At 39.5% G+C, this 21,757-nt stretch overlaps 1 non-coding gene across 1 annotated transcript; it reads left to right on the top strand.

Moving 5' to 3' along the window:
- The first annotated feature begins 386 nt into the window (after nucleotides 1-386).
- Nucleotides 387-492, top strand: LOC140893939 (small nucleolar RNA R71). The gene has a single exon (XR_012153497.1). It is a non-coding gene; the product is annotated as a small nucleolar RNA R71 (small nucleolar RNA).
- The last annotated feature ends 21,265 nt before the right edge of the window (nucleotides 493-21,757 follow it).

Genomic DNA, 21,757 nt, shown 5'->3' with positions numbered 1-21,757 from the left:
CTCGATAATTGTTGTAATTCCTGTTGTTCACATATTGAGCTTGCTCCACACTCTCAAATCCATCAGCAGAATTTACGGCAGTCGCCAGTGATGCTGTCTCAGTAGAACTTTGTTTCTCTTTGGTCAGTGCAGCCAACTGTGTAGAAATAGTAGTCATCTGAGCAGTCAAAGCAGTGAATGCATCAACCTCATGAATTCCAACAGGCTTCCTTATTACAGATCTCTCACTCGGCCACTGATAACTGTTAACAGTCATTTCCTCAAGAATCTCATAATCTTGTTCAGGAAATTTAGAAAATATTGACCCTCCAGCTGCAGCATCCACAGAAATCCTCGTTGGGCCATTCAAACCATTGTAGAATAATTCGATCTGTTCCCAGTCCGAAAAATTATGGTTCGGGCACTTCCTAAGCAATTCCTTGTACCGCTCCCAAGCTTCATACAGTAGCTCATAATCTTGCTGTTTGAAAGTAGTGATCTCAATTTTTAGCTGAGCAGACTTGGTAGGAGGAAAGTACTTAGCCAGAAATTTTGATGTCATGTCTTCCCATGTAGTAATACTCCCAAGAGGTAATGACTGCAACCAACTACGAGCATTGTCCCTAAGAGAAAACGGGAACAATCGTAGTCTGATGGTATCCTCAGTAACACCATGAATATTTACTGTGTCAGCAATCTCCAGAAAAGTACGCAGATGCAGATTTGGATCTTCAGTAGCTGCATCCCTAAACTGATTTTGCTGCACCCAATTAATCAGATTTGGCTTCAACTCAAAATTATTCGCCGTGATGTTTTGCCGAGCTATCCTAGAATAATGATTATTGATCACCGGTCGAAAGTGATCTCTGATAGGCACCGGAGCATTATTGACAACTCTTTCTCTTTCTCTTTCTTTAGTCATTTGTTGCAACTCTTTTCTTCTAGATTTTCTCAAAGCTTTAGCAGTTTTCTCGATTTTCGGATCAAAGAGTAATGAGTCGTAACTTTGGATTTTTTGCATAAACTGCATAGACAGGAAAAATTTAAAATTAGAACCAACAAAATAAAATAAAATGCTCTAAATCAAAACTAAGAATTATTAGCACAATTTAATATAAATCAAATAAAATTCAATCCCCGGCAACGGCGCCAAAAACTTGTTGCGTAATTTTGTGTCTGCAAGTGTACGGTGTCAAGTTTTAATATAGAAAATGAGTCCAAGTCGATCCCACAGAGAATGAATAAATGATATTATATCAAATATTTGCAACTAATAAAATCTTAATCCTATGTAGAGCTACGAAAATGGTTTGATTTTAATAAGACTAAAATTTGCAAGAAATAAAATTAAATAACCACGAGTTCACGAGATAAAAATTCAATAAGCGATGAATGCTAGAGGTTCGAATTCACTTGACTTTTCACCATAATTTGTTTCTAATGATTGTTTAATTATAAATTCTTCTAGTTTATTAGCCAAGAATTCCTATTATTTTCTACTACCTCTCTCAAGTGTCAAGCAGAAATTCGTATTCAATAACAAACTCAATATCTCTATCTAAGTTCACTTATTAAATCGGGTAAATAGCACAAAAATTCTTCTAATGACTTCTATGGAGTTATATGTCTCTCGAACAATATAAACACCAAAGATGTATTTTCCTATGTCGTATTCAAAATCTCTTCTCTCGAGTGAAAGATTCTAAATAAAATATCATTCAATCTATGGCCAGTAAATTGAAAGTATTATAATCAAGAAAACACAAATAAACTGTGCGAAGAAATTTAAATATATAAATCAAAATATCTCAATCATGGTTTCCAGTCAAGATCCATCTACCTCTAGACTAAGAAATTAGTTCATAACAAATTCAAAGATCAAACGAAATATGTTTTTCAAACAATCCATAAAACTAGAAAAAACAGAGTTCAAAGAAATTAGAACGAATTAGAATGAAGCTTTTCCATCGCCGGATGCCACCGTCTTTCGTCTTCGTACCAGGTTCTTGAGCTCTTGTTCCTCAAAAATTCCAACACCGACTCGTTCCTTGCAAATTTCTGAATCCCCGCGTCTCTGAAAATTTCCTCCTTTTATATCTTGTTTCCAAGCCCATAAAAGCCCATCAATCTTGAACGTAAAGATTTTCCAAGTGGCTTCTTCAGTACCTCGGTGCTGCCACTGCACTAAAACCAGAGGAATAACTTTATCCCTCAACGCATTATCCTTATGATCCAGGATACGAATCGGTCTCTCTAAATAAGTCAAATCAGTATCCACCTGAACTTCAGATGGCTGGAGAATATGAGATTGATCCTCCACATACCGTCGCAACAAAGATAAGTGAAACACGTCATGGATACTGGACAAATACGGTGGCAAGACTAACCGATAAGCCAAATCACCGATGCTTTCCAAGATCTCAAACGGACCAATAAACCGGGGAGACAGCTTTCCTTTGAGACCAAATATGAAAATCCTGCGGAAAGGTGAAACTCTCAAAAACACTTTCTCCCCAACATCAAACTGCGAAGGTCTACGCTTAGTATTAGCATAGCCGGCCTAACGATCCTGTGCAGTATTAATCTGTTTCTTGATCTGATAAACAATATCTGCTGCCTGCTGGACTAACTCTGGTCCCTCGGCCTGTCTCTCCCCCACTTCTTCCCAAAAAAGTGGAGTACAACATCGTCGTCCGTACAACGCCTCAAAAGGTGTCATCCCAATGCTACGATGATAGTTGTTGTTGTACGCGAACTCAATCAATGGCAAATGATCTTGCCAAACTGAACCAAAATCCCTAGTACACGCCCGAATCATGTCCTCCAAGGTCCGGATAGTGCGCTCCGTTTGACCATTTGTCTTCGGATGATAGGCAGTACTCAAATTGAGAGTAGTGCCCATGGCACGCTGAACACTTTCCCAGAATCTAGAAGTAAACCTGGGGTCTCGATCGCTGGAAATGCTCACAGGCACTCCATGAAGTCGAACGATCTCCTGGATGTACAACCGAGTCATACGATCAACAGTGTATTCTCGGCTATAGGGAATAAAATGTGCTGATTTGGTGAGTCGGTCCACCAAAACCCAGATGGCATCACAATTCCTTGAAGACACCGGCAAATGGGTCACAAAATCCATCGTGATAAGCTCTCATTTCCATTCAGGAATAGGCAGACTGTGAAGCAAACCTCCAGGTCGTCGGTGCTCTGCCTTGACCTGCTGACAAACCAAGCATCTCAAAACATACTGATACACGCTGCGTTTCATTCCTTTCCACCAAAACCGAGTACGTAGATCCTTGTACATCTTGTTGCTCCCTGGATGAATACTCAACTTAGTGCGATATGCCTGAGACAAAATCTCCCCCGCAGATCCTCATCCTTCGGAATCACAAGTCGTCCCGACAAACACAGAAAATCATCTGACTGGTAGTGAAATTCAGACATACTACCCTCGTTGGCTAGACGAGCCAAACTCTGGGTCTTCAAATCAGACATCTGAGAATCCCAAATTTATGAGTACAAGGATGGCTCAGATAAGATCGCAAACATCTGGATACTCTGCATACCTTTCTTGTGATTGAAGGTATACGCTGAAGAACAACAATCCTCGATCGCATGAGACATCGAACAAGTCTGAAGTGCGGATAATCGCACCTTCCGACTCAAGGCATCAGCAGTGAGATTAGCAGCTCCTGGATGGCACTTAATCTCGCAATCATAGTCCTTCAGAAAGTCCATCCAACACCTCTTCCTCATGTTAAACTCCGCCAAAGTGAACAAATACTTGAGACTCTTGTGGTCGGTGAAGATCTCAAATCTCTTGTCATACAGATAATGACGCCAGATCTTCAAAGCGAACACAATAGCTGCCAACTCCAAATCATGAACTAGATAAGTGTCTTCGTGTAACTTCAACTGTCTAGAAGCGTATGCATTCACGTGACCATTTTGAGTCAGAACACAACCTAGCCCCTGAAGAGAAGCATCTGTGTAAACCACATACCATCTAGATCCTGACGATAATGTCAACACAGGCGCAGAAGTCAACCGTCGTTGAAGTTCACAAAAGCCCTCCTCACACTCTGAGGACCACTCGAAATCAACACCCATGCGGGTAAGATGAGTCAAAGGTAGAGCTATTTGAGAGAAATTCACAATAAAGCGACGATAATATCTTGCTAGACCCAGAAAACTGCGGACCTCAGCAACCGTCGTCGGTCGCGACCAGTTAAGCTATAATGGTCCGGGTGCGTCCCTTCAGAGCTCAGGGGGCCCGCAACCATTGTGCTAACTCATGGCCTTCTCCCCACCTGGCTAGGGGAGTTTTTGCCCTCCCCAAAGTTCGATCTCTGCAGGTACAAGCTTCAATCTCTGGGGAGGGCAAAAACTCCCCTAGCCAGGTGGAGAGAAGGCCATGAGTAGCAAAATGGTTGCAGGCCCCCTGAGCTATGAAGGGATGCACCCGTACCATTACAAACTTAATGTGAGACCTCGGTTCTAAACATCTAATCTTGGATTAAACAACAATAGAGCATACAAGATCCAAGATTAAAAGCAATAAGTTTTTTTTTAAAAGGGGTGCCACGCTCGGACAGTAGAAAACTACCGCTCGAGCGCGGCCAAAACAGCAAGGCTGTTGTTTTACTCAAAGGGGGGTGCGCTCGGTCTGCTAAAAACAGCAGATCGGGTGCCCCCTGCACCAGAATAGAAAAACTAGAATTTTGCTTGCCAACTCAAACCAAAATACATTCGAAACATAACAAGATACATAATACATGCAATGACCACATTCAATCCATAATATTCGAATAATAGAAACTACAAACAACAACAAGTTCAAGTTCTAACATGCTTCAAATCATAAACTAGATTGACATGCTGATTCGACTTCTAAACCGAATCCCACTTCTATCTCTCACTCTTGGTGCTAACCAGGTCTTCTCTGACTTGATCTTGCCCCTCCTGTTGCCAAGTACACATACAAAACAAAGCAACATTCGGATAACTCCGGTGAGAATGATAATCCCAGTAAAAGCAACATAACATGCAAAACAACAACAACATGTTTTCAAGACAACAACATATTCAATATCAATGTAAATGAAATGCATGTCTTTAAAAATGGGATATAAACTCTGATAAACAAGGGATTGCTGCTATGCTTTTGGGATCCCGAGGATGAGATTACGTAATGACTCACCAGCTCTCCCAATCGAGGTGGTGCCATGTGTCCCAATCCCCTAGACTTTGGTGCGACTATGAGGAGTATGCTGACACTAGGTGAACTTCTACAACCCAGGCCACTCACAACATAGCCCTCAAAACGTCTAAATAAAAAGGGTCGTTCTGCCCGCTGAAATCAAAGGTTTGGCTCAAGATGAATGCATAAGAAAACATAAAACATTTAGCCATATAACAAAAGCTCAAACAACAAGATACAAGTCCCACATTCTAGAACAAGTATTGATGCAAGTATCTGATTTTAAGGGAAAAACTCAAAAACCAACTGTCCTGAGTATGCTATCCCGCTAAACGATGACTGCTTGTACCTTTCGATACGAATATCTCTAACTCTGGATAAGCTACAATAAAAGGTTATATCAGAAACTATACAACCTAACAACAACAACGGCTCAAGGTAATCTCTTTACCGTTCTTCGTCCAACTCTTTGACGATCGACAGCTGCTAACTCTGGGCTCGAAAACTTAAAACGAATCTGTTCAGAGACAATAGATGATCAACAACCACGATCAATCTCACAAGCCAAAGTTCAACAACTCAAAATGGTTCGAAATCCCAAAACTCAAACCGATGGCATAACGACTATAAACAGATCAAATCGAAAACAAAGACAGCAGCATATTATCGATATCAACTCATATCAATGTTAATACAACAATAAAGGCTCAAAGCCAACAAATCTCAAAACTCAATTTTTTAAATAGGCTTCCAAAAATCATAAGAAATTCGAATGACGCTCTAATTCAAAACCGACTGAGAATAAACGATCAGAACTCTATGAAGAACAACATACTCGAAACTCAATCAATTCTAAAAATATCCAAAAATAGAAGTCTAACTGATCGAAGGAAAACTTACTATATAACGGAGTTCTTGCTGCCGTGATCGCTAATCTGTCTTCAGAAATAAATTCCAACGGACGGATCGAGCTCGGATTGAAATCTAAAAGCTTGAAAACTCAAAAAAGGCAGCTTCAATGGTGGAAAACGGTTTGGAGAAGAAGATGAAGTGATGAGACTAAGTCAACCAAGCTAAATAATATAACAAAACTCATATTTGTGTTTTAGTCCCTGAAAAATCCAAAATTTTCAAAATAGACCCTGATCAAAATCAAATCGGCTCTCGACTTCTGGAAACTCTGATTATCTCAAATAAAATTATTTAAGATTAAATAAGGGCGTTACAATTCTCCCCCTCTAAGAAGAGATTTCGTCCTCGAAATCAATAAGAATACAACTCATAAGATAAGAATAAGGAACCAGAACAGAGTTAAGAACTCACATAATTAGAATAGCTCTGGAAAACGCTGTCTCATATCTGATTTTGTCTCCCAAGTCGCTTCCTCGACTCCGTGTCCGCTCAACTGAACTTTCACCAACTGAATCAACTTGGTTCTGAGCTTTTTCTCCTTCCGGTCAAGGATCTGAATCGATCGCTCAAAGTAGCTCAGAGTCTCATCTAACTCGGCTTCGTCAGGCTGAAGAATACGAGAAGGATCTGGATGATATTTTTGCATAATAGAGACGTGAAAAACATCGTGAATACTCGATAAAGACGGAGGAATTGCAAGTCTGTAGGCGAGATTGCCTAACTTCTCAAGAATCTCGTACGGTCTGATGAATCTCGGAGATAATTTTCCTCTCTTACCAAATCTGATAGTGCCTGTGAAAGGAGAAATCTTAAGGAAAACTCGGTCTCCCTGCTCGAAACTCAGAGGTGTACGTCTAACATTTGCATACTTCGCCTGTCTATCCTGAGTTGACTTCATTCTCAACTTAATGATCTTAACTTGCTCTGTCATATCTCTAAGCATATCCGGTCCCAAATCAGGCGACTCAGACACATCATCCCAAAACAACAGAGAGCGGCACTTCTTGCCGTACAAAGCCTCAAAAGGCGCCATACCGATATTCTCTTGGAAGCTGTTGTTGTAAGAAAACTCGACAAGAGGCAAAGAATCCTGCCAACTAGTGCCAAAGTCTAGCACTACTGCTCGAAACATATCCTCTAACGTCTGGATAGTCCGCTCTGACTGTCCATCGGTCTGAGGATGATAAGTTGTACTCAGATGAAATTGACGACCGATAAGTGTGTTGTGTATACATTATTTTTTGTCACTTTTATATTTATTTTGCATGCATTTATTTTATTTCATGTGTTTTATTGGTATTTTATTTTATGTGCATGTATTCTACTCTCCTGGTTGTAGGTTAATGGAGCTTTTAGGACCCAATTGAGCTATAGACGCACGCGCATGCGGACCAATATCGCGTGCATGCGCCATACAAAATTCCAAAAACATGAAAGACAAGACGCATGCGGGCGAGCTCCTATCTCGCGCGCGTGCGAGAGGTTGATCGAGACTCTGTTTAGTTACACTGCGCACGCGCAAGAAGCATACCAGGAACGCGCGCGTGTTCGGGAGCTGATGTGTTCGAGAATTTTAGGTTGAGGAGGATTTTAATTGGCGCAAACCCTATAAATAGAAGTTTTATGATATTTTTGGGGACTTTTTTTCTTTTGATTACACACGAAGGCTGAAGGCGGCTGCTTGAACACTTCTCCAATTTTTCTTCTATTCTCGTATTTTCTAGTTTATGATTTTAGATTTGGTTTGATTAATTATGTTTATTAGTGAGTAGTAGTTTTTCTTCGATCAAGGCCACGTGATTGGGCCAGAAAATTTATGTAGAAAACTTGATGGTTTAGTCAAGAATTTTCAGACTTTATTTTATTTTATTGATTATCAAATTTATATTTGTCTTGTGAATTTTTTGGCCAGTTATTTGCTTGCATGTTAATTGATTCCAATTCAACAGAGGAGGTTTCGATTTTGATCACTTCGATATTCAACATATTGTAAAACCAACTAGAAATAGAATTTGGTTTCAATGTGCGATTTAGGTGTTTACTAAATTTCACAGTTCATCAGGCATTCAAATTTGATTAGAATTACGAAATATTAATCCGTCAATATTTGAATAGGTTTGATTGTTCTAGAAATAGTCATTTGAACAAATTAGGAAAATTCCCATGAATTAAGATTAAGTTTGATGTCTTAGATCGACTGCTTGTTAAATGAATTGTCTGGTACCTACGTGTGTTCTTGATCGAATTATTTCCAATTTGAATTTTAATCTAAAATTTTCTATTGAATTTTTATTGAGTTAAAATTTAATTGCAATTTAGTTTTTTAGTTAAAATCTAAAATCACTCTTTTTAATTCGTCTAGATTAAGTAGGAATAATTATATTCTTGTAATCATATTTATACAGTTCCTGTGGGTTCGACATCTGATTTTATTCACTATCTATAACTTGACCTGGTACGCTTGCCAGTTGATTTTTTATCATACCTATTTTAACGGTCAAGTTTTTGGCGCCGTTGCCGGGGACTGTTTGATATCAGAATTTTTTTTTCACTTGAGATTAGACATTATTTATTTTATTAAATTTTAAAATTTTCTTCTTTTCTTGGTGATTTTCAGGTACTATCTGCTTGTTTATGCACCAATCTCGACTGTTCAAAAGTCTCCTACCACTTGATTTGGAGATCAAACGCACGCTTAGCAGGATTCGAAGAGCTAGGAGAGACATTAATCTGGAACTCAATTCAGAGTCAGAAGAAGAGATGGCGGACAACCGTACTGTATGGGATCTGATAAGGCCTCCGGTTGAAGGATATGGATCTAGCATAGTTCGCCCCGCTGTTGAGGCAAATAATTTTGAGTTGAAACCCTCTACTATCCAGCTGATCCAACTGCAAGAAAGATTTGGGGGCACATCTGTGGAAGACCCCTACGCTCATCTGGAGTGTTTTCTGTCGATCTGCGACACGTTCAAGGTTAATGGGGTAACATCTGATGCAGTGCGACTGCGATTATTCACATTCTCTCTACAAGGCAAAGCTACGTAATGGTTAGATGATTTGCCTGCTGGTTCTATTATTACATGGAACCAACTTGTTTAGAATTTTCTGAACAAGTATTTCCCTCCCACTAAGATGGCAAAAATATTCTCCGATATCATCTCATTCAGAGAGAAGGAGGGGGAATCTCTTCATGCGGCTTGGACCATATTTAAGAAGATGTTGAGGATGTGTCCTCAACATAATCTCACTCAGAGCCAGCAGACGCAGACATTCTATAATGGATCTGATCCATCAGTGTGTTCTATGCTGGACGCTGCTGCTAATGGATGCTTATTCAGGAAGACACTGGCAGAAGCATGGGAGATCATAGGTAATATGGCAGAGAATAACATTGGGTGGCCGGATGTGAAGAAGAAGAAGAAGAAGAAGAAGAAGAAGAAGAAGAAGAAGGCTAGATTTCTAGAGGTCGGTGCTTTAATGGCCATGAATGCTAAGATCGACGCTCTGACACACCAAGTGGAACTTATGAAACAGCGCCAGTGAATCAAGCACAAGGGAATAAGCTAGAAGAACAGCAGTTGTTTGAAGTGGTAGTGGCTAATTTTGCAGGAAATCAAGGATGACAGTCGTACAACTCCTACAACAACTATAATCAGAACTGGCAGCCCAAGCAAGAGGAGAAGAAGCCGCGTTTGGAGGAGATCATGATGAAATACGTGGCTGGAACTGAGGCTCGTTTACATAATCAGGAAGCTATGCTGCAGAAGTTGGAAATTCATATGGGTCAGATCGCAACCCAATTGTCAACTCGCCCTACTGGAACTTTACCGAGTAACATTGTGACGTGCGTCAGATTATTCAATTTCTTCTTATTTTTCAGCAACTCTTTCAGAAATTTTGCATAGTTCGGCATCTGAGCTAAAGCATCTGCAAAATGTATGTTAATATGTAGTTTCTTGAAAATTTCAAGAAACTTTTTAAATTGAAAATCAAATAACAGTTGCTTAGCTCTATGAGGGAAAGGTAAAGTAGAAATATCAACATCATTATTAACCTCAAATTTTGAAGTCTTACATTTCTTACCTGCCGTGGAGAAATTTTCAGCGCGCACATCCTCCTTGACTTCTGAAATTTTCGTCCCCTCCATATTTTTCTCTTCTTCCATCTGCTCAGATTTTTTAGATTGTGCTCGAGTCACGACCATGATAGCATTCACGCCCTTGGGGTGAATGAAGAGTGCTCGGCAGTGCTGAAAAATAAGCTTCCACAAAAACTGTAAGATCCAGGGAGTTTTTCTATACCCTGTCAAATTGGAAGTTTATCATTTGTTAATGTTTTGTGTGACTTAGGATCGAGCATAAATTTAATGTCTTATTTTCTTGCTCAAAAATTAGGCATAGAAAATATTGAATCTGTCTCTATCTCTCTCAAATTTGCTGATGGATCTATTAAATATCCGAGAGGGATAGTAGAGAATGTCCTAGTCAAGATAGACAAGTTGATTTATCTTGTAGATTTCATTATTCTTGACATGGATGAGGATTGCGAGGTGTCTATGATTTTAGGGCGTCCTTTTCTTGCTGCTAGTAGAGCATTAGTTGATGTTGAGAAGGGAGAGTTAATATTGAGACTGAATAATGAGCAAGTAGTGTTTAATATGCTTAAGTTGGCTACTGATAGCCCAAATTTAAAATCTTGCTCTGCTGTCAAATTTATTGATGTGTTTCATGTTATTGGTGATGAATGTCAGCAGGTTCAGATCTCCACAGGAATTAGTCCCTTACAAAATTTATTTAGCGGGGTAGAATGCAAGTGCAGAACTGATCTGAGTTTGTCAAAGATGGTATATAAACCACCTTGAATGTCGCCAATCAAGAGAGGAATACAGTCGGGCTATAGACTATAAATTTAGCGGTGACTGGGAGGCAACCCAGTATTTATTTTTATAGTATAAAATTTTTATTTTGGCTTGTCTTTTTATTTTTCATTTTTTTAATTTTTTTTGTTTTTGGTTTGAAGGGCCTTAAAAGTTTTTGTTTTATTAAACCGCGCGCGCAAGGCTTCCTTCTCACGCGTGCGCAGTATAGAATTCCAGCGGATCACAGAATTGGCCCCGAGCGTGCGCGACTCTTTCTTGCGCGTGCGCCATATAGATTTCTAGAGGCTGCATATGTCCCGTCTCGTGCGCGTGCGAGACTCTTTCTCGCGCGCGCGAGAGAGTTTGAATGAAAAAAAAAAGAAAAAAAAAGGGGATCCACCATGTTTTTTCCACATTCCCCTCTTCTTCTTCCCTCTTCTCCCATAAACCCTAAATCCCAAATTCCCTAATCTCCTATTTCTCCATAATTTTCCATAAAATTCGCCCATATTTTGAAGATCTTTGAAGTTTCTAGCCAAAATTCAAGTTGGTGTCCGCAAATTTCTGCCTAGCCATCAAGAATCCTCCTATTTCGCGTTCCCCACCGCCGCGCCGCTACTCACCGCCTCTGATTACGGTTGTTCACCACCACCATGCCAGTCAAAAGAGCCCGTTCGTCCGGACATGCTGTCGCTAGCTCATCTTCATCCGTCGCACACTCAAATCGCTTCGTCTCTCGGGAGGCACAAGAGAGGTATGAGCACGCTAGACTCACTCGTAATCCAATTGCTGAGCGTGGATTATCTCTGGATTGTCATGAATTTATTTCTTTGGGGATTAATAAGCATAAGTGGAATATATTTTGCAAAGTGCCTGAACCCGCCATTGTCCCGGTGGTAAGGGAATTTTATGCTAATGCCCCAGCCCGAGATGATTCTAAGCCTTTGTCCGAGGGAAACTTTTTCCATTTAATGCTGAGACGTTGAATAGGTTGTTCGATACACCTGCTGTTGATGATAGTCAGTTTCGGAATTTTAAGGCGAACCCCGATTATACTTTGATTCTGCGAGAGATGTGTTATGCGGGTGCACAGTGGCACGATCCTCTCAAGTTCACTCATTTTTCGGAGCGATTTCTGAATCTTGAGCCGGATTTATGGTATGCTTTCATAGCCCGGCGGCTTTTGACAGTGCTACACATTGTTGATGTGCAAGCGGATCGGGCTATTCTTGTGTATGCCATTACGAAGAGATGGCGGATTGATGTGGGTAGCCTCATCCATGATTTCATTGTATACTCGATGCGAACTTTACTTTCCTAACACCATCACCGCTCTTTGTCGCCAAGCGGGTGTGCCGATTAGTCCAGATGAGGAATGACTACCATCTTTTAATACAGTTGATGAGAAGCTCTCCACCTCCAAGCAAGCAAAGCGCAATTTAGAGTTTTATAGCAGTCAACCTCCTGTTGGGAGTTCTTCTAGCATTCGTCCGCCGCCGCCAGTACCTCCTTGCCGTACCGCCCAGGACATGGCCATTGAGAGCTCCTCCTTCAACCATTATGCCATGGATTATTTCCAAGCCACTTCCACTCATCTCCAAAATGTGGAAGATATTATGTGAAGCATGGCGACTCAGTTGGGGCTGGATACATCTGGATTCCATGCGGCACCTCATTATCCGCCATCATTCCCCTTCCAGTCTGACATGCCGGCACAATTTGCTCCAGTTGCACCTCAAGATGCGTCCCACCAAGAAGAAGAAGAAGATTAGGCACCAGGGGAGTTCTTTTTGTTTCGCATTTTGTTTGTTGCATTTGTTTGTGTTTTATTTTGTCATTTATGTGTTTTCTGAAGCATTGAGGGCAATGCTTTAGATAAGTATGGGGGGTGTTTAGTTATCATGTTTTGTGTTCATTCTGTTTGCATTCATTTGGTTTAGTTTTTTGTGTTTTGTTCGTAATCATTCATATCATTTTGTTGTTGTTTGTGTTGCTGATGCGAGTCGGATTATTCATGTTAGCCAATGATGATTGAGTTGATCAAAAAAATTGTTTTTGGAAAAAAAATTTGCTCTTGATTGAACATGAGAAACTGTTGGTTGGCTCGTGAATCATATTAAGAACGCATGTTTGACTAGTATAGTGTAGCGATGTAATTGATGATATTCGTGTTTGTTTGACCATTTCACGGCACTAGATGCTTGTTGATCATGATAGTGTTTTGGATTCTTGACAGTTGTTGGACATTACATGCATGATTTTGGGCATATCTTTAAAAAAAATTACTTTTGTTGTAAGTATAAGTTAACTCCATCCGGGTTACGAGTGAGGGATTTAAATCCTAATCCCTTGCTCTTGACTAAGTATGCGGATTCCATGGGGTTACCAAAATTTTGAAATTTTAAACTAGCGATTCCATCCGGGCTTGGACAATGATTGAAATCCTAATCATTGCTCCATAGCTAAGTTTGCGGTTTAAATGGGATTGTAGCTCCATCCGGGCTATAAACGAGGGGATTGAAATTCTAATCCTATCTTAGTTATAGCTAAGTCTGCGGGTAAATATTAGGGCATAAGAAAATTAATTGCAAAATCAAGAGGTATGTTTTAAATCTCAAGAAAGTGCATTTTTGTTTGAGATTGTTGAGATGATAGAGTGCTGGATTGTGATACTTGCATTGACTTGTCATAGGTCGCTAAACATTCTTAGGATGGATTCTTTTGAAGTTGTACAAAACTAGAATAACATGGCTTACACACACGTTTACGTTCAACTGACAGTGTATTGTGAACAATCAAAAGTTGTTTTGATTTTTGGGAAATTGAAGTAGAGCTCGTCTGAGGCTATCTTGAACATGATTCATTCATACTTGTGTTATTGCATTGTGTTTTTTCATGTCTTGCTCGAGGGCGAGCAAGGTTCAAGTATGGGGGTGTTGATAAGTGTGTTATGTATACATTATTTTGTGTCATTTTTATATTTATTTTGCATGCATTTATTTTATTTTGTGTGTTTTATTGGTATTTTATTTTATGTGCATGTATTCTACTCTCCTTGTTGAATTTTGTAGGTTAATAGAGCTTTTAGGACCCAACTGAGCTACAGACGCGCGCGTGGGCGGACCACTATCGCGCGCGTGCGCCATACAAAATTCCAAAAACATGAAAATCAAGACGCGCGCGGGCGAGCTCCTGTCTCACGCGTGCGCGAGAGGTTGATCGAGACTTTGTTTAGTCACATTGCGCGCGCGCGAGATGCATACCAGGCACGCGTGCGTGTTTGGGAGCTGATGTGTTCGAGAATTTTAGGTTGAGGAGGATTTTAATTGGCGCGGACCCTATAAATAGATGTTTTATGATCTTTTTGGGGACTTTTTGTCTTTTGATTACGCACGAAGGCTGAAGACGGCTGCTTGAACTCTTCTCTAGTTGTTTCTTCTATTCTCGTAATTTTTAGTTTATGATTTTAAACTTGGTTTGATTAATTATGTTTATTAGTGAGTAGTAGTTTTTCTTTGATCAAGGCCACGTGATTGGGCCAGAAAATTTATGTAGAAAACTTGATGGTTTATTCAAGAATTTTCAGACTGTATTTTATTTTATTGATTATCGAATTTATATTTGTCTTGTAAATTTTTTGGTCAGTTATTTGCTTGCATGTTAATTGATTCCAATTCGACAGAGGATGTTTCGATTTTGATCACTTCGATATTCAACATATTGTAAAACCAACTAAAAATAGAATTTGGTTTCAATGTGCAGTTTAGGAGTTTACTGAATTTTCACAGTTCATCAGGCATTCAAATTTGATTAGAATTACGAAAGATTAATCCGTCAATATTTGAATAGGTTTGATTGTTCTAAAAATAGTCCTTTGAAAAAATTAGGAAAATTCCCCTGAATTAAGATTAAGTCTGATGTCTTAGATCGACTGCTAGTTACATGAATTGTCTGGTACCTACGTGTGTTCTTGATCGAATTATTTCCAATTTGAATTTTAATCTAAAATTATCTGTTGCGTTTTTATTGAGTTACAATTTAATTTCAATTTATTTTTTTAGTTAAAATCTAAAATCACTCTTTTTGATTTGTCTAGATTAAGTAGGAATAATTATATTCTGATAGTCATATTTATACAGTCCATGTGGGTTCGACATCTGATTTTATTCACTATCTATAACTTGACCTGGTACGCTTGTCAGTTGATTTTTTATCATACCAATTTTAGCGGTCAAGTACCAAGTGCCTCCTGAAGACTGTGCCAAAAGTGCGAAGTGAATCTAAGGTCTCGGTCTGAAACGATCTACTTTGGCACACCATGCAATCTTACAACGTTGCTAACATACAACTCAGCCATCTGATCGTGATGATACGTCATCCTATACGGAATAAAAAAAGCAGACTTCATCAATCTGTCGATCACTACCCAAATAGCATCGCATCCTCGAACAGATTGCGGTAGCTTCGTGATGAAATCCATAGAAATGTGATCCCACTTCCATTTCGGATCAGATAGACTGTGCAACAGACCTCCCGGTCGCTTCCTCTCTGCTTTCACCTGCTGACAGTTCAAACATCGAGATACAAATCTCGCAACATCACTCTTCATTCTCTTCCACCGGAACTGATTCTTCAGATCGTTATACATCTTCCGACCTCCAGGATTAACACTGAATCGACTGCAATGATCCTCTCGGAGAATACGTTGCCTCAACTCCATTATATTAGGTACAACAATATGGTTATTCACAAAAAAAACATCATCTCTAACCTGGAATTCAGACTGATGCCCAGATCTGACTTTCTCTGCTGAAATTTGAGTGCTCGGATCAGACTTCTGTACTTTTTTTATCGCAATAAACAACTCCGACTCAGCTTAAATAGCAAACACTCTGAAAGTCCTCCTATCTGTTTCAAACTCCAAACCAGAAGTGCAACAATCATCGTTCAACTGAGAAACACCGATAGTAGAAAGAGTTTAAGAACAAAGCTTTTGACTCAAGGCATCTGCAACTGCATTCGACTTTCCCGGGTAGTACTTGATTTCACAGTCGAAATCCTTCAACAGATCTAACCATCTTCTGTAAGGCCCAAAAATATTAAGTTATTAATTATGGAATTTGAGAATTAAATTCCATATTTTGGGCAAATATTGATTTGAGAATTTATGGAAATTATAAATTTAATTTTCGAGCCGAAAATATTTAATGTGAGAATTTACGGATTTTGAGAATTAAATTCCGTGAATTCTTAAATTAAAAGAATAAATATTCGATTTGAATATTTATGGAATGTAAGATTAAATTCCAAGTTTTCGGAATTCATATGATTTAATTCGAAAGTGAAAACTGATCAGGGGTTGATTTGAAAATATCAAGGTTGCAAGGGCTAAAGTGCAAAAGGTCGGGATTATTTAATTTAATCCGAACTTATTTAATTTTTATCCGAGTATATTGAATTTGGGAATATTTAGAGTTTTGATTTAAATTCTAATATTCTTAAATTATTTAGGATTGAAATTGAATTAAAAAGAGGGCCGAGGACTGAATTGCAATTTATGAAGTTTTAGGGACTAAATTGCAATATTGATTGAATATATCCAATTTTAAATGGCTTAGTCAGTTTCGACGTGTGTAATTGAGATTTCATTCAGAATATTGAGCAGAGGAAGCCGAATCCTTCTTATTTCTTTTGCTTTCCAACTTTTCAAACCCCGTAACTTTTGATCCGATCGTCCGATTTCAATTCCGAAAATTGTTCTAGAATCCTTGCAATGAGGACTTCAATTTGATGTAAGTCTTGATTTATTTTGGCATGTTTTGAAGATTTAAATCTGGTGGAGATCAGAATTTGATTGTATATTTGTGTTCTTGAACGTTTATACGTCGTATATTTAAAATCGAATCGACGAACGGCTATCGTTTGTGTTTGTTATGATTTCCAGCATGTGTTCGATTTGTATAGACTATGATTACGTTGGTTTCGATTGTTTATGACTGAGATGAATTGAGTAGAAGTTGATTATGAAGTTAGAATGGTTTCGATATGTTGTCGGTTACCGATTTTAAATCGCTACGCCGTCAATTAATGTTTTGAAGCCGTTTTAATAGCCGAAAATTGAACTGAGAAGTTATTTGAGATGTTATTGATGTTGTAGCAATTTTATTCTTCCATTTCAGATTAGTTTTGAAGGCTAACGAATCAAGAACTTTGAATTCGAACCGAAGAAGAAGAAGTTTAGGTTTGAAGTGAATTTGATTGAAGATGAATGTTGATTTTGAATCGATTCTGAAATGATAAGATTGAATCAAGTTTGATATGAATGTTTTGATGTTATGTTTCAGATTTTAAGCGTTCAAAATTGAGGAAATACGAAGGTATATGACGACATCGCGAGTCAGGGACTTGAAACTCAAGAATGAAGCTTCTTGAGTTGTCCCGCCAAAATCACATACTTGTTTATATTTTCGATTTGATTTTGATTTTGTCGATCCATATCAAGTAGTGGATCTTTGAGTTTGAGTCAATACGATGATGATATGATATGATATTGAATTGATTTTATGCCAAGATATGAGGCGATCTTATTTTCTAGTCTGAGACGACTACGATGGATGGAGATCCATGTCAAGATCGGTTACAAATCTTGATGGCAACGACGATAAATGAATCAATTATTGATTGATATATGCGTTATTTACTCTATTGTTGAGTCGATTACGATTAGAGTCGATATGATTTATTTAACGCTTTATATGTCGATTATACTAAGAATGATTTCTCACCGGAGTTTATCCGGCTGTTACTTTGTTTTGTATGTGTGCATTGCAACAGATGGAGCAGGAGCTAGTCTGATAGGACATTGACATCTCGGGAGCAAAACTTAGCAAGTGTGGACTCGGGTTTAAGCTGAAGAATGGTATTTAGACAGCATCGAACTTGACATGAAACTTTGTTTTAGAAGGTCACTTTTGAGACTTGGTGTAGCTTGTAGTTTCGTGTTTTTTATGCTATTCGTTTGATGTAATAAATGCATGATTTGATGCTTGAAACCTCTTACATGTATAATGCATGTTTTCAGATTGTATAACATGCTTGAAATTGGTTTTTAATGATGATTCTTACCTTGCTCTAGATTTGACAACAAGAAATCGATTCTGTGATTTTTCTGGACAGGGTGCACGCTTGATCCTATAAACTCGTCGGATCGAGCATGGCCTATAAATTGCAAAAACAGAGAATTGAGCAATTTGAGCTCGCTCGATCGTGTGAATACATGGGATCGAGCGCGGCCTAAAAATCCTGAAATCCGAGAGCTGAGGAATTGGGCTCGCTCGATCGGACGAGTTCATACGATCGAGCGAAGTTCTTGAATTTAAAAAAAAATTAGCTCTTGGTTTTAGTATTCTTTTATTGTTTGATTAATTGTTCATTAATCATTAATTGCCCTAAAATGAGATTAGCAACCCGAGGTCCCCACATCTTCTCTATCTCATATTCAGCTCTGCCTGTGAAAACAAATACTTAGGCTCTTATGGTCATAAAATATCTCGAAAGACTCGCCATAAAGATAGTGACGCCAGATCTTCAAAGAAAATACGATTGCAGCAAGTTCAAGATCATGAACCGGATAACGAGTCTCGTGCGGCTTCAGCTGCCTCGATGCATACGCTATCACATTCTTATGCTGCATAAGAACACATCTCAAGCCTCGGTTAGAAGCATCGCAATACACAGTGAACCTCTAGTACCTTTTGGAATAGAAAGAATCAAAGCACTGGTCAGTCTTCTCTTCAGATCAACAAAGCTAGCCTCACAATCTGCAGTCCAGATAAAAGACGCATTCTTCTGAGTCAGCTGGGTAATCGGCTTGGCAATAGATGAGAATCCCTTGATGAATCGATGATAATAACCAGCTAAACCCATAAAGCTTTAGATCTCAGGCACTGATGTCGGTCTAGGCCAATTCATAACCGCTTCAATTTTGCTGGGATCGACAGAAATTCCATCTCCTGAAATAATGTGACCGAGAAAGATAACTCGATCCAACCAGAATTCACACTTTGACAACTTGGCAAACAACTGCTCAACTCGCAAAATCTAAAAGATGGTCCTCAAATGCTCTGCATGGTCAGTACGGTTCTTCGAGTAGATAAGAATATCGTCGATGAAGATAATAACAAACTCATCTAAATAGCGCTGAAAGATACGGTTCATCAAACCCATAAAAACCGATGGAGCGTTAGTAACGGCATGACTATAAACTCAAAATGACCATACCTCATTCTGAATGTGGTCTTAGGAAAATTTTCCTCAAACACTCTCAGCTGATGATAACCTGACCTCATATCAATCTTCGAATAGACAGAAGGACCCTACAGCTGATCAAAAAGGTCATCTATTCGGGGTAAAGGATATATGCTCTTTACTGTAGCCTGATTCAGTTGACGGTAGTCAATACAGAGCCGCATAGAACCATCCTTCTTCCGAAAAAACAGAACAGGAGCACCCCCCAAGGCGATACACTAGGTCTGATGTATCCCTTGGCAATCAAATTCTCAAGTTGCTCCTTCAGTTCTCTCAATTCGACCGGTGCCATACGATAAGGAGCTTTGGAAATAAGTTAAGTACCTGACACTAAATCGATGCTAAATTCGATATCTCGAATAGGCGGCAATCTCGGAATATCTTCCGGCAAAACGTCAGCAAATTCTCTAACCACTGGTATGTCAACCAATTCAGGGCTAGACTTCAGTACATCAACTGCATAAACCAAAACTCCCTCTGCACCTCTCTGTAACAAACGAGTCATAGATAACACTGAAATCAAAGGAATTCTAGATCGAGAACCCTTACCAAAGAATTTCCACTCGTCTGCCATTTCAGGTCTGAATCTTACAACCTTCTGAAAACAATCGACGATTGCCATGTAATTGGTTAAAGCATCTATACCAACAATACAGTCAAAATTTGACAGTCCAAGTACAATACAGTCGAAATCTAACAAATCTCCCTCAAAAAAAAGTTCACAGTTCCTAACTAATCTTACAGAAACAATTCCTCCACCCAAATGTGAAGTAACAGCTACTACAGTAGGCAACAACTCAGTATGCAAAGCATGCATCAACACAATGAGAAGCAACTGTATCTAACGATACATGAGCAGAATAACCGAAAATCGAACAGTTACCTGCTATAACATCGTTCGGTGCTGCCTGAGCCTGATCCTCTGTCAAAGAAAAGACTCGTACCTGTTGTCTCGGAAGCTGGTTCGCACTAGGGTTACCTCCCTGTCTGTTCTGCTGCTGAGGCTGGAATGAGTGAACCGCAGAAGACTGCCTCTCAGGTTGAGCTGTAGGTCTAGAAGAAATCCCACTCTGAGCTCGATCTCTACCTCGCTGAGGGCACACCTTAGCAAAGTGTCCCGGTTGCTGACAGGTATTGCAGTTCCCAAAGACTCCTACACACCGATCCGGGGAGTGTCTACCTCCACACTTATTGCAGAACAAAGATGAAGATCCCAAACTCTGTCCTAAACCGAACTGCTTGGAACCACTGGAACTAGAAGAACTGTTCTCCTGCTTCTTGAACTGTTTCCCTTTGGCTCTGAAGTGATCCTTTCTGTTACCCCCACTGCTTCCGCCCTCGTACCTCTGTGGTTGGTTCTGATACTGAGGTGGCTGATTCTGATGCTGAGATGGTTGATTCTGAGACTGCCTCTGCTGTTGAGATACCATCTGATTTCCTCTCAGTATCCACAAACCTGCTTTAGCTGCCTTTGCATTATTCATGGCATTCGCAAAATTATCGGGCCTAGCAGTGTTTACCAACGTGAAGATGTCGGGGTTCAAGCCGTTGATGAACTGATCGGCTTTTGCTTCTTCATTGTTGGCAATGTGCGATGCAAATCTCAACAAACTGTCAAACTTGGCTACATACTCCTCAATGTTCAAGTTTTCTTGCCTCAGATTAGCAAACTTGGCTCCCTTATCCTTACGGTACAAAATAGGGAAAAATCGCTTATAAAATTCAGATTTGAAAAGAGTCCAAGTAATGATTGTACCTCGATTCTCCATGGATCTCTTCGTTGTGATCCACCAGTTCTTAGCAACACCACAAAACTGATGAATGACTAAGCTAGTTCGGCGGTCGTCAGAGTAATCAAGGGAGTCGGACAACTGATCAATGTCGTCCAACCAGCTCTCATAGTCAACAGGATTCTCTGTACCCAGCAACAAAGGCGGATTAAACGACTGAAACCTCTTCAGCAAGGTTTCCATAGGCGTCGCTGTAGCATCCATTTGAACAGTTTCAATACTATCTTGCTCATTCGGATGAGTAACTGCCGGTGGGTTTCTGTTAATAACTCGACGAGGCGGTAAATAAATGTGTAATGTAAATAAAGCAGTAAAACGGATAAGAGATGTTTATGGAAGTTCGACGATAAATCATCTACGTCTCCCCTTCTTGGTTAAGTCGATTAACCAAGGATCCACTAGCACTTCGAACGTCTTGGCCTTGATGGCTCCAAGGATAGCCTTACAACTTGACACGATCACCGCGCCGATACAACTCAACACTCTTGGCCTTAAGGGCTCCAAGGATAGCCTCAACACTCGTAAAATACACTTAACTTCACACACAAGTGTTTACAAAACCGAGCAACCAACTCACAAACAAACAACCCTCGATTTTACAACCCCGTATACAACTCGATATGTGAATATATTTTGAACACTCAAAAGGGGCTACAAATTGCTCAACAAATGGCTTGAATAATGCTTGAGAGGATTGAGAGACTTGAA

The sequence above is a fragment of the Henckelia pumila genome, chromosome 3 (assembly GCF_033568475.1).
Source record: "Henckelia pumila isolate YLH828 chromosome 3, ASM3356847v2, whole genome shotgun sequence".
In the NCBI taxonomy this organism is placed as follows: Eukaryota; Viridiplantae; Streptophyta; class Magnoliopsida; order Lamiales; family Gesneriaceae; genus Henckelia; species Henckelia pumila.
Note: the sequence above shows the minus strand (reverse complement) of the source record. Positions and strands in the feature narration are given on the sequence as shown.